This window comes from Sminthopsis crassicaudata, chromosome 3 (genome assembly GCF_048593235.1).
Source record: "Sminthopsis crassicaudata isolate SCR6 chromosome 3, ASM4859323v1, whole genome shotgun sequence".
NCBI classification, from domain to species: Eukaryota; Metazoa; Chordata; class Mammalia; order Dasyuromorphia; family Dasyuridae; genus Sminthopsis; species Sminthopsis crassicaudata.
Window position 1 is genome coordinate 589,743,947 of NC_133619.1, and position 13,811 is coordinate 589,757,757.

At 40.7% G+C, this 13,811-nt stretch overlaps 1 protein-coding gene across 4 annotated transcripts in view; it reads right to left on the minus strand.

Annotated features, from left to right (window-relative positions):
* The window catches only part of GRIK3 (glutamate ionotropic receptor kainate type subunit 3), a 324,916-nt gene that overhangs the window by 14,031 nt on the left and 297,074 nt on the right, over nucleotides 1-13,811 (minus strand). The gene's annotated exons all lie outside the window — the stretch shown is intronic.

Consider the following 13,811-nt stretch of genomic DNA (forward strand, 5'->3'; position numbering starts at 1 on the left):
GTTCCCCAAACTTGGCATTCCCAGTGCCTAGCACAGAGATTTTGATGCAGTGGGTGTTTAATGAATTCTCATTGAATTGAACTGAACGATGCTCTAAAGTCTCTTCAAGTTCTGAGATTCTAAGGCCCCTTTTAGCTCTGACATTCTTTGATCTGTGTGTAACATAGCAATTTTGAAACAGTGTTCTGAGGATCTTGTGGGTCTCTAAGATCATTTTGGGGTTCCTTCAGGTCAAAATTATTTTTCATAATGTAATAAGACATTATTTATCTAATAAAATGTTCTCCCCTTTCCCAAATACATATCTATGTGAGGCTGGATTTTCTTTATGTGTTTCAATCAAAGCAACCCTGCAACAGATTGCATGCAGAAGCAGATAGAAGAATCCAGCTGTCTTCTAGCCAGCCATTAAAGAGATTTGCAAAATATATGTAAAACAATGCCAGGTTTCTTACTAAATTTTTTTTTCATTTTGGAAATTGTAGTTATTTTACATAAAATATGTTATGTAAGTTAACATATAACTAGACTATTATTCTTACTATTAAATGACATTAATCGACATTTTAAACATTTAAATCGACATTTATATTATGATAGATATTGACAGATACAAACCACATAAACAAAAGTTATTTAGGGTCCTCCATTATTTTTAAGAGGACAAAAGGTCCTGAAACCAAAGAGCTTGAGAACTGCTGTGCTTCCAATTCTGACATTTTATATTCTAATATCTTTCCCAGCTCTGAAATTTTATGTTATGCATTCTGAGACCCCTTTCCATGGTTCTGTGATTCCATGTATACCTCTTATTACTGTAGATAAATGATATCTTACAAGAGTGATGCAGATTTAGGTTTCTGGAATGCTAATGTCATGATGGGCTAGCACAATAAAGATCTCAGATGAATTCTGACTGATTGGGTTCTAGGGATGAGGAATATGAAATGCTGCAAGAGGGTGGAACCAGGAGTGAGGAAGATGGAAGGAAGCATCAGGGTTGAAACTGGAGGATGGCAGTAGGGTGTGGACCCAAGTGGAGACACCTCAGAAGATATATTAATTCAAAAGATCTTAACTATGAGACAAAATAGGGGGGAAAGGGGAGGAGAGATAAAGGAATAACCATTTATTAAGTGACTCTCTACTCTGTGCCAGGCACTGTGCTAAACACTTTAAAGTAGTATCTCATTTACAGTGGAGGAAACTGAGGCAGACAAATTGACTTTCCCAGACTTCTTAGTAAGTGTCTGAAATCACATTTGAATTCAGGTCTTCCTGATTTCAGGTTCAGCTCTCTATCCAATATGCTGAAAAATCATTTCAGGGTTTCAGGAGACTGTTTCAACCTGAACAAGGGTAGAGGTTATTTGTCCACCCATTCCTTCATTTATTAAACAGAGGTCTATGATCAAGGTTGAAGACAAAGATCAAAGGATGAAGGATTGAAGTTTGAAAGGAATATTGGAGATTATCCAGCTTAAACTCATTTTGCAGATGGGAAAACTGAGATATGGACAGAGGATGGAATTTGCCCAAGATTACATACATAATGAGTAGCAGACTCTGACTCCAAATTCAATGTAGTAGTAGTGGAAGTAGTAGTAGTAATTTCCAAAATGGCGGAGTTGAGCCTAACAAATGAGCTATTATTATCCCATGGTGCATACAAGGAGGACATATATCCACTTCTAATATAAAAGGGGAAACCCCACTCCTGGCACACAGCAGGTACTTATTAAGTACTTCTTGACTTGACTGAGACCTGGAGAATGGGATGTAATTTGTTCCAGGAAAAACACGACAGAGTAGAATCCAGGTCACTTGTTATAAGTCAAGGGACATTAACCTTATACTACTTGGTGTATAGTTTTATACCACAGTGAGAAGAGCCCCGTCTTGGATACTTACCAATTTTATTACCTGGACATTTCCTCCTGTGGCCTCAGTCTACCCATCTACACAAGGAGAATGCTAGCTTTAGTATCGGGATCTAAGTCTACTACTAGCTGTATGACAAGTCACTTAACTTCAGTTTTCTCCCTTATAAAATGACATTTCTAAACTAGGTGATCTCTACTTCTCAGATCTACTACTTCTCATCCCAGGTTTCCAAAACTAGATTAAATCTAAGATTTGACATCCCATGAATCTGCGACACTATGGTAAAAAAGCTGCCCACAGGTAGGAGCTGGGTTAACGATGGTGGGTGGGCAAGGGCTTGCTGCTGATTATGGAAAAGAGAAGCTGCTCACGTTCTGGGGTCTGACCAAGCCGAGAGGCTGGCCCTTCTAGCCGCCGCTATCCCTGTCCCAGCTCAGGAGGCGGCTTTAATAAGCAGTGTTTCAGGACCAGTCACCCAAATAAATTAATGCAATCGTTCGGAGCAGCCGATATAGGGCACATTGCCAAGACATAGATGCTTTTTTATCAGTAAAATTGGCAAGAAAGTAAGTTTCAGGCTCACCACTTTTAACTCCAGCCTCCTAGAAGAAGTAAATTGATTTTTCCCAATAGAAGATACTTAATCTTGAGAATTTAACATTTCTGTGTTAGACTGAATATATATATATACACACATATATATATAATATTACTCACATATATATGCACATAACAGTATTCATATATTCCAGTAGCAACTAAAAGCTAGGGACTAGCCCTGGGAGGTAACCTCCTGCGGGACTTTGTAGAAAACCTAGGATATTGTCTGTACTGGAAATGAGATCCTTTTCTGAAATTAATTGGTCTCCTTATCCCTAGGACTGGAGTCTTTGGCCCTTATCTGATCCATGCTTGGGAACAGTTCATCATTTTTCTCTAGTTATTTCTAGGGGACCTCAAGTATTCTCAGTTCCCTGTCCCTTTCTCGGTATCCATTCTATCTTAAAATAAAAGCAGTCTGTCCCTCTGTAGCCGTCTGTCCAAACTCCCCTCTCGGACCTCCCTCTGAACACCAGAGGTTTGTATGAGGTACTGCATGGAATAATAATGTCGAAAACTTGCTTTTTTACAGATTCTAAGGCTTGCGAGGCGCTCTCTTAGATCAGTCCTGTAAGGGTAGTGGAGCTAATGTTTCTTCTCACAGTTTCAGTCCTCCACAGTGGAAGCTCCCCAGGGTCAGTGGATGTTTTGCCTTTGCTCGTGTGACCCCAGAACATAACATGGAATCTGATATATTTTTGGAGGGGACCATCTGGGATTTCATCAATGTGGGGGGATTTCTATTATGGAAATTCCTGCCATGGATGCTAATCACCAAGTCATCTGTAACATATCGTTTTAGAGTTTTTAGATGCAGAAAACAATATAGATACACTTAAAAAGGAAACAACTTATATTGAAATGTGGTGATCAATTTTTTTTTCATACAGTTCAGATTAAGAAATTCTGTTTCAAATAATTGCATGGGCATCTTGGGAGACTCCATCTTGCTTGCGATCAAGGAACTACTATGTGCCAAAGATAGGATTTAATTCAATGCCAGTCTTCTTTCTACTACGCCAGGTACCTTGTGACTTTGCACTAACTAGGTACTTACTAAGTGTTTCTTGAATTGTTTTTAATCATTTTATAGGTGAAGAAAATGAGGATGAGAGGAAATGATTGGCCCAAGATCACACAGATGTTCAGTAGAAACACTGGATAATAATTCTATTTCCTTTTCTTTCCATAATTTAATACTCCATGGTTTCCAAGTGTTTACAAAATGATTTCTGCCAACTTTTCCCTCTGTGTTCGTTCTCAATATCTCATCACCCCCTTTTCTCCATGAATTACTGCCAGACTTTTAAATCAATGTCAAGGAGAAAACTTTCCCATTCTATACTTCTATCTCTTGCCAATTATGTTTTGTCCCACACTTCTTGAGGATTTTATTTTTTTCCTTTGTAAAGAGTTTCCTCATCATACAGGTGAAGACTGCAGATTGTTTCTATGAGAAAATTAAAATTTGGTTAAAAATTTTTAAAGTTTCACGTGCCATCAGAATTCTTAGTGAAATTTATGGGTCTATTGTCTAGTGTCCTAAATAAAAAGCAATTGGGGTTAAGTTGCCTCCCAACCACCCCCCTCCAAATCAAAACAAATAGAATGTATGCAATGCCAGGGACAAGGATCAAACAGAAGAGTTGAATAAAATCCTTTATCTGTAAAATATAGAAGTAAGATGTAGTGGTCTCTAAGGTCCCTTTCAAGTAGTTTTGGAAGTCCTTCTAAAATCTGATTTTCTACACTCAGCGTCCTAAGGTGCATCTGTGCTCTAAAACAATGTATTCTTTTTTTTTTTTTTAACTGAGGAAATTGAAGTTAAGTGACTTGCCCAAGGTCACACAGCTAGGAAGTATTAAGTGTCTGAGATCACATTTGAACTCAGGTCCTCCTGACTTCAGGGCTGGTGCTCTCTCCATAGCACCACCTAGCTGCCCCTATATATTCTATTTTGAAGTTCTTTCCCAGCTCTGAAATTCTCTTCTATGTACTAAAATCTATGACTTCATGGATTGCATCTTGGATAGTCTAATCAATTTTTTTTGTCCTATATGCAAGGCTTCAGTCCACCAAAAGGGAATTAAACCTTATCCCAATCTAGCTGGAGGACTCAGCTCAGTCACTATCCCTACTTGCTTGCCTAAAGCAAGATGTCTTTCCACATCTTCCCTTGATCAGAGGCAGACAGGAGAGTGGACATTCAAACTCACTGCTGTTATCTTAAGCAGGTCTCTCAGCCCCCAGTGCTTCATTCTCTCCTACTCTCTATGGAAGAGATGGGATGTGATTTTCTCTCCCTGATGGGATGACTGAGTGGTTGGAGATTTGGGAGATGGAGAAAAATAGTCAAGACTCATTTCTTGAAAGTCCTGATTATGTCATGCATCAGGCACCCCAGGGCTGCCAGAGAGCTAGAGATGGTGGTATTATACAGAGAAAATAGCATTGATTCTGGAGCTGGAGGATCTGGATTCAAATCCTATCACTGATGGTCACTCCTTGGGAAAGTCTTGGTTCCCTAACTTTAAAATGATAGGACTTAATTAAATGGGCTTCAAGATCCCTTCCAGTTTAGACCACTGTTCCTATCAAAAAGACCACCAATTGTAGCATCCCACTTATAAATGAGGTCTTTCACAGAATCATAGAATCTCAAAGTTGTTAAGAATTTCAAAACACATCAGGTTCAATCTCCATCTGATGAGAAATGCTCGTCACAGATTTCCTGATACATAGTCATTCAGTTTTGCTTGAAGGCCTTCAGTGACAGGGAACTCACTATTTCTCCATGTGACTAGCCTACAACATTTTTGGTTAATCCCAATTAATACCTTTTATTAAAGAATTATTAGAATTTTTTCTGGATTCTGCACTTTCTCCAGCAGTTTTCTCATCCTAGATGAAGTCTACCCCTGTAGACCTTTTCTCTGATTAGTCCTCTTCTTTTAGAACCTTCATTTTTAGGAAGATGGCCAGGCCAGCCACATCATTATCCTTCTCCAAGCTGCAGTCTTGACTTTCTGGATTTTCTCTACTATGTTCCTCTCTTCTCCTGCTTTCAATGTGCTGTCTTGCATAAATTCTGTTATTCAGCACAATGCTCAGCATACAATACACTTAATAGCAAACTTGTTGACTCTATCTCACTTGTTTTCTCATGCAGATTCCAAGTTTACCTCTCTTCATCTCCTACCCATTGTTATTAGTTCCAGTTTTTGAGGCAAAGTAGAAAATATCTGCGGCAGTTAGATGGCATACAGTGGCAATCCCAGAGTCAGATCTGGACTCAGATACTTACTAGATTGTGACCCTAGGCAAGTCACTTAACCCTGCCTTTCTTATCTGTAAGATGAGTTGGAAAAGGAAAGACTTGACATGACAAGAAGAAGGAGGAGGAGGAGGAGGAGGAGGAGGAGGAGGAGGAGGAGGAGGAGGAGGAGGAGGAGGAGGAGGAGGAGGAGAAGGAGGAGGAGGAGGAGGAGGAGGAGGAGGAGAAGGAGAAGGAGGAGGAGCAGGAGGAGGAGGAAGAGGAGAAAAAGAGGAGAAGGAGAAGTCTAATCATAAGTTCACAGCTAGAGCTATAAGGGAGTTCAGAGGGCCTTAGTCTAATTCCCCCCCCCCCCCCATTATACAGATAAGGAAACTGAGGCTTGGAAAGTACCTGGCTTGTTCAATACCATGTAGTAGCAAGCATAAGAGAGGAGATTTGAACTTAGTTGTTCTATCTCCAGGGACAACATTTTTACATCACAGTCTTCACATGCCTGCAAGGCAAATACTATGCATTTCTCTAATTCTTCTCTGGGATAGTCATCTCTGGTTTCTCTGGAAAAAAGGATCTTTTATGTCATAGTTTCCAGTCACAGAAATCTAGATCAAAATGAAAAGGGAAATTGGAGGCCATCTAGTCCATCCTTTTCATTTTACAAATGAGGAATAGAGGTTGTGACTTAACTACAGACCATGTAGGTAATAAATAGCAGAGGTAAAATTTGAATCCAGATCCAACCTGCTTTCCAAGATTGCCTGATCTTCACTTTTATGTCTAAAAGCCTTGAATTCCAGCAGGCAAGGTTAAGTGATTTGGTTGGAGTCACCCATTTACATTCAAATTCCCCTACTCACATCTACTACTGTGGCCTAATAGATTAAGGATCAGACAGTATCTCAAAACCCATCTAGACCAACTCATTTAATTTATATATGAGGACACTGAAGTCTATGGAATAAATTGTCCATTCAGTGTCACACAGGTAGCAAGTAGCAAAGTTGGGATACTCAGGTTCTTTAACTCCAATGTGGCTATGGGCAAGCCATTGAAGCATTTTAATAATAAGAATACTTGTTCAGTCATGTCCAACTCTTCATGACTCTACTTGTGGTTTTCTTGGATAGATGCTGGAGTGGTTTGCCATTTCCTTCTCTAACTCCTTTTTACAGATAAGGAAACTGAGGCAAACAGCATAGAGTAACTTGTCAAGGGTCATAAAGGTAATTCATGTCTGAGGCAGATTTGGACTCATGAAGATGAGCTTCCTGGACTCCAGACTCCATTTGCATGAACTAGTTGCCTCTAAATAATAGCTAGCATTTATATAGCACTTACTGTGTGTCAAGTCTTCTCATAAATATTACTCCGTATGAGTCTCACAACAACTCTGGGTTATTACCCAGGTGCTGTTATTTATATTTACAGTTGACAAAACTGAGGCAGATCTGGGTTATGGGACATGACCAAGGTCATAGAGCTGGTGATTGTGTGAAGCTGGATTTGAATGCAAGTCTTCCTGGTTCCAGACCCAGGGCCCTATCTCTTGTGCTACTTAACTGCCTTGGGAAGCTGTTTCCTCATCCGTAGGATGGAGATGATACATGCAGTATCTACTTGGCAGGATAGAGTTACAATGAGAATCAAATGAAATATTGTATGTAAAGCAATGGTCAAAACCTTAAAAGACTATATAAATGTCAGCTATTATTATTATCATCATTTCTGGTCTTAGCTTTCCTTCCCTTAGTTATTATTAAAATCCCTTCTGAAAACTCAGCTTCCGTTTGCATTGTGGGGGAGAATGGATGGGTCTTAGACCAAGACAATATATGGGGGGAGGTTGCAGAGAATGCTGTGGTTGGTGGATTATTTTGGGCAGAAAGCCAGGCAGGAGCTAGGAGCAGGGGCATAGGAAGAAGAAAGTGGACAAAACAGGATAGAATGTGAGCTTCTTCAGAGCATGGAGCGTTCCATTTTTGTTTCTGAATTCCCAGTCTCTAGTACAGGATTCCGTACAAAGTAGATGCTTAATAAATGTTCATTGATTAATTAAGGAAGCTGCTACTTCAAGTGACTTCCAAGTATGGTCTCTTCTCCTAGATAGGTCTCCATTGGGATTTTCATGAGACTCCTCACGGAATGTTGGAGCAGAAAGAGATCGTAGGGTTTATTTAATCTAATGTCCTCATTTGGTAGGTGGGGAAACCGAGGGAGAGGAAAGGACTTGTCCAAAACAGCAGAGCCTATAACTGACAAAGCCAAGTTTTGAATCCAGGCCTCCTGATTCCAATTTGAAATAATTCCTATGGTAGTAGGAACAAGAATAGAGCTGTATAGTGGATCTATTATTGAAACAGAAATAGATGAGAGTGGGGAGACAAGTTCTTTAGTCATCCTCTCCAGATGCTTTCCTTCTTCTCTTCCTTTCTTCCTCCCTCTCCCTTTCCATTCCCCTTTTCCCCTCCCCTCTGTCTCTCTTCTCAATCTTTTGTCCTTTTGTCTTTTTTCCTTCTCTCTCCTCTTCTTTCTCCCTCTCTCTTCTTTTTTCTCCCTCTCTCCTCTCTGTTTGTCTCACTTTCTGTTTTTCTGCCTCTGTATGTCTCTATCTCTCTATGTGGGTCTCTTTCTGTGAGTCTTGTCTCTATGTCCATCTCTTTCTCTCTTGTTTTCTCTTCTCCTCTCCTCTTCTTTCTCTTTTCTCCTTTCTTTTTCTATTTTTCTCCTTTCTCTCCTTTTCTTTCTTTTCTCTTTCTGTCTTTGTCTCTCTCTTGTCTCTGACTGTCTGTCTGTCTCTATTTCTGTGTATATGTCTCTGTATCTTTTTCTGTCTCTATCTCTGTGTGTGTGTCTCTGTATCTATGTCTACCTTACTCTCCTGTTCTCTCTTATCCTCTTCTTTCTCTTTTCTTTTCTCATTTTCTCTTCTCTCTCTGTCTCTCTGTCTCTCTCTGTGTGTGTATATATATATATATATATATATATATATATGTTTCCCTCTCTCTCTTCTTTCTCTTTCTCATTCCCTTTTCCCACCACCTTTTACATCTCCTCCACCTCCCTCCATTATTTCTTCCACCTCTTTCCTTTTTTCTTTCCTTCTAGCTCTAATTCTTTGGCTGAAGATTCTTGGATCTTCCAAAGGCCATGGAATTAGGAGAGTCAGAGAGTGTCTGATGTAGTTAGAGGTACCCTAACACCTTTGGCTCCCTTGAGCTGAAAAATTGCAAATCCCAGGAGGTCTCTATTGCTAATTTCTGGGCTTTCTGAATACCTATTGACACAATCACATCCAGATTCATGAAGCCACCAACAAAAAGGAGACAGAATTGCCTGGGATTTGAATGGTCTCTTTTCAAAGGAGGCATCTCCTTCTTGGGGTGCCTACTATTTCTTGCATCGCCTTCAGTCTTTTACATTTTTCTTCTTATGAATTTTTACAAGCAAACAGAAGTTTCAAAGACCCCCCTTTTCATCTTGTAATTAATTTTTATCTTCCAAAGAGGAAGGACAACATGAGGCTGGTTCTGTAGGCTGGTGCCTGCCGCTCTCAGACAACTTTGAAAATTCTGCTTTCCTTTTAAATCCTGGTGCCTGCAGCCACGTTTCCCCTCCCCTCCCCATTCCCTATACCTGGAGAAGAAAGAAAGGGAAGGAGGTGGGGAACCAGTTTATAGCCCACATGGGAGCCAGGAGATAATGGAGAACCTGGCCATCTTGGCCTATCATTAACCTTTGACAAGAGGCTCTGTGGATACTGGCATTCCCCTGAGCGTTGACTCTCAAGAACCTTGGTTCTCTGTCTTCCTTCTTCCTAGTTTCTCTTCTTTTCTAGTGTTAAGTTCTGTGCCATGGAAAGAGATATAAATCTCCTGTTCTACGGCTGATTTCTTAAGAAATGATAGATAAATAGATAAATGATAGACAGATAGATAGATAGATAGATAGATAGATAGATAAATGATAGATAGATAGATAGACAGACAGACAAACAGACAGGCAAGATGAATGGACAACAGAAAGACAGATAGCTAACTAGGTGGATGGATGGATAGGTAGTAGATAGATACATGGGTGAATAGACGGACAGATGGAAGATAGGTATATAGATAAAGATTTAGAGCAATCATTAAGTACATACTATGTGTCAGGCACGTTGCAAGTACCATACCCTTTGGATCTCAGTTTCCCTCCTCTAAAAAAATGAGCATGACTATTTTTGCTTTGCCTCCCACAGATCTATTGGGAAGCTCAGATGGGAAAATGTAAGTATTTTGAAATAGTAAAATGACATGTCATCTCCTATAGGAAGGTGTCCTTATCATTAATGCCTCTTTCCCCTTCCAGTGATCTTGTAGTTATTATCTGAGAGATGGCAAGATGCAGTAGAAAACATAAGAGAACTTTGCTCAGTAGTCAGAAGAGCTGGGTTCATCTTCTACCTTTGGAATTTACTTCTGTACCAAGTCACAGGGTGACAGATCTAAGGTGAGGCAAGAGTTCAGACTCGAGTCTCTCTTCCAGCTTTAGTTCTATGTCCTATGAATGTACGCTCTTTGAAGACAGGGATTGTTTCTTTGGTGCCTTTGTATACCTAGTACCTGACACATAGTATTCACTTAATAAATGTGTGGTGAATTGGCTTAAACAAAGAAAGACCAGCTATTATTATTATTACTTTTGCAAGAGAAAGTCTCAATGGACTTTTCAAATGGAGGTGAGAGGAATCCTTGCAGAAAGTTGAAATTACAAGTTCCATTTTCTGATCAGTGACCATCCAGAAGAGAATGATATTAATCAGTATGAGACTGAGAGGAACATTGGGGTCAGAATCAGAGATCTGGGTTGAAATGCTGATTTTGTGACTTCCTACTTGTGAGAACTTTCTGAAGTCCCTTAACCTCCTTAGGCCTCAGTTTTCTTTTCTGTAAAATGAAGAGTTTGGATTAGCTCAAGTTTAACATCCTTTCCAGTTCTGAATCCCATGATTCTATTGCTCAGAGATAGGTATAAAGTGAGATGCCTCCCTTTTCTCTACCACTCTCATCATTAACTGGGGGAAGGAAGGAGATTTGTCTGAGGAAGGTAATTTGTAGGTGTGACACTTTCACCTTGTTAACTGCTGCAAGATGAATTTGATCTACATTCATCCTTCAGCTTCCTTGAACAACTTGTTCCTCTTAGTAATGAAAATGGAAAAAAGGGACAGGCAAGAAAGTTGTATTTGGATTCTGAAATATAGAAAAAAAGCTTTTTGACCATTTGGGGACAAACACTAGAATGGGCTTCCCAAGGGCAATATGGGATCTCTTTGATTCATCTAACTAAAGCCAGCTTGCTTCCTGATCTCTCTGCTGCTATCTTCTATCTCTCTTTATCTGTTTTTGTATGTCTCTGTCTCTCTCTTTCTATCTCTGTATGTCTTTGTTTCAGTCTCTTTCATTCTTGATTCTCCTTTTTCCTTTCTTTTTGTTTTCTTTCTTCTGCATCTTTTTCACCACTCCATCCATTTCCTAGTCTCCTTCCCCCTCTCCTCTTTCTCCATCTCTCTCTCTCTCTCTCTCTGTCTCTCTCTCTCTCTCTCTCTCTCTCTCTCTCTCTCTCTCTCTCTCTCTCTGTCTCTCTCTGTCTCTCTCTGTCTCTCTCTCTGTCTCTCTCTGTCTCTCTCTCTCTGTCTCTCTCTGTCTCTGTCTCTGTCTCTCTCTCTCTCTCTCTCTCTGTCTCTCTCTGTCTCTCTCTCTGTCTCTCTCTGTCTCTCTCTGTCTGTCTCTGTCTGTCTCTCTCTCTCTGTCTCTCTCTCTGTCTCTCTCTCTCTCTCTGTCTCTGTCTCTCTCTCTCTCTGTCTCTCTCTGTCTCTCTCTGTCTCTCTCTCTCTGTCTCTCTCTCTCTCTCTCTCTCTGTCTCTCTCTGTCTCTGTCTCTGTCTCTCTCTCTGTCTCTCTGTCTCTGTCTCTCTCTCTCTGTCTCTATCTCTCTCTGTCTCTCTGTCTCTGTCTCTCTCTCTCTCTCTCTCTCTCTCTCTCTCCATTTTCCCCTTTTCCTCTCTATGTATATAGAAGATGAGTACATATGTGATTTGGCTGGGGGGGTAGTATTGAGGGGAGAGGCACCTGCTCAGCACGAGGACAGCATCTCTGTGGGGAGCTGGAGTCTGGAAGCCAGTGTAAGCCTCCTCAGTGGGGAAGGAAGAGACAGGATCCAATCGTTGGTGGTGGTCGATGACTCTGGATGGGGCTTGCTGGGGCCCCTTGCCTTTGATGGGGGAAACTTTACTTGAAAATAGGGCTCATGCTTAATGTATGAGCCAAGGCTTTAGCATAGTCAAAGAACCTGATGCAGTCTGGAATTCACACCCACATGTCTTCCCCACCCCCACTCCCACCTTCCCTCCCCTCTCAGCTTTTCAGAGGCTCAAGGTAAAGCTTAGAGCCTTTGACTCCCTCCCAATGTGTAATGCTGGGTAATGGCACCTCTGAAGGGACAGAATCAAGTCAATGGAGAGGAAGAAGAGGAAGAGGAGGAGGAGGGGAGAAGAATGAAGCTTTTTCCCTCTTCCTTTTTTTTTTTCCTTCTTCATGGAACAGCAGCACCAAATCCTCCAAAGGCTCCCCCTGGCTCTGTCTCAGCCTTTCCTTTCCTTCTCATTCAAGCCCCATTTGTAGCTCACCAGCTGCTGACTGTCTGCAGAAACATTTCTTGGAAGGAGCTGAGCTGAGGGGAAGGAAAGCTTCAGGGGGAAGGGAAGAATGATACTGAAACAGAAAATGCATCTGATGAGAGCAAGGTCTTGCAATGGGTCACAGACTGAGGCTGAATCTTGCTAAATTTCCAGGGACTAGGACTCTTTCATATTTAATAGGCACACACACAATAGATACCTAATTATTTGGATAATGGCTAAGGTGTATATAGCACATAATAGTTCTAAAGCCCTTTCTATATTGGAGGTTGCTAGTGGAGAAGGAGAGAGAGAATTAGAAAACCTGTGCTCAAGAGGCAGCTAGATGTCACAGTGGACAGAACATTGGCACTGGAGTCAGGAGGACCTGAGTTCAAATGCCACCTCAGACATTTAATATTCTTAGCTGTGTGACCCTGGGCAAGGCACTTAACCCCAATTACCTCAGGGGGAAAAAAGACCCAAGTTTGAATCCTGCCTTAGAGACTGACTAATGTAAGCAAGTTACCACTCTGTCTGTTTCCTAATCTGTAAAATGGGGGTAATAATAGGACCTCCCTCTAGAGTGATCAAATAAGATGCTATTTATAAAGTCCTTTGTAAATCTTAAAGAGTTATGAAAATGCTAGCTATTATTATTATACTCATTTAACAGATGAGGAAACTGAGGCTCTAGGAGGTATGCAGGGGCCTAAATTTAAACTCATAAAACAGCTCAGAGGTCATCTCTTCCAACTCCATCATTTTTCAGATGAAGAAAACCAAACCCAGAGATACTGATGACTCATCCAAAGTCAAGAAGGATGAAGCAGGATTTGAACCCAGGTCCTCTGACCTGAATTATTGAAATGCTCTTTCTATCAATACCACACAATCTCCGTATGACTTGTCTGATGTCACTTGTCTGATGGCAGTTAGTAACAGAGCCAGGTCTTGAACCCTGGGGCAGCTGGTACAAAATCTGATACTTTTTCTATCTTTCCAATCTACGGCTGGGAATGAGTGATATGGTCTGGAAGGAGGTCAGGTAATTAATAAACATTCACTAAGCACCTATGTGTTGGGCATTGTGCTAAGCACTGAAGGTATAAAGAAAGCCAAAAGCTGATCCCTGCTCCCATACTCTAATGTGGGAGACCACATTGAAAAAAAAAACCTCGATGAAAATAAGATATAGACAAGATAAATTAGAGATAATCAGTGGCAGGTAGGTTAGTACAGATTCCTGGAGCTCTCAACAGCAATTAAATCTTTGCTTGATTTGAGGAAGGGGCTATTCCTTCAGTCACCAGGGAGATTTTGGTGTGGTAACAGCTTCCAAAGCAAAGCCATTTCTGTTTTCTCCTTGGCTGCTGTTACCATTTCATTAGAATAA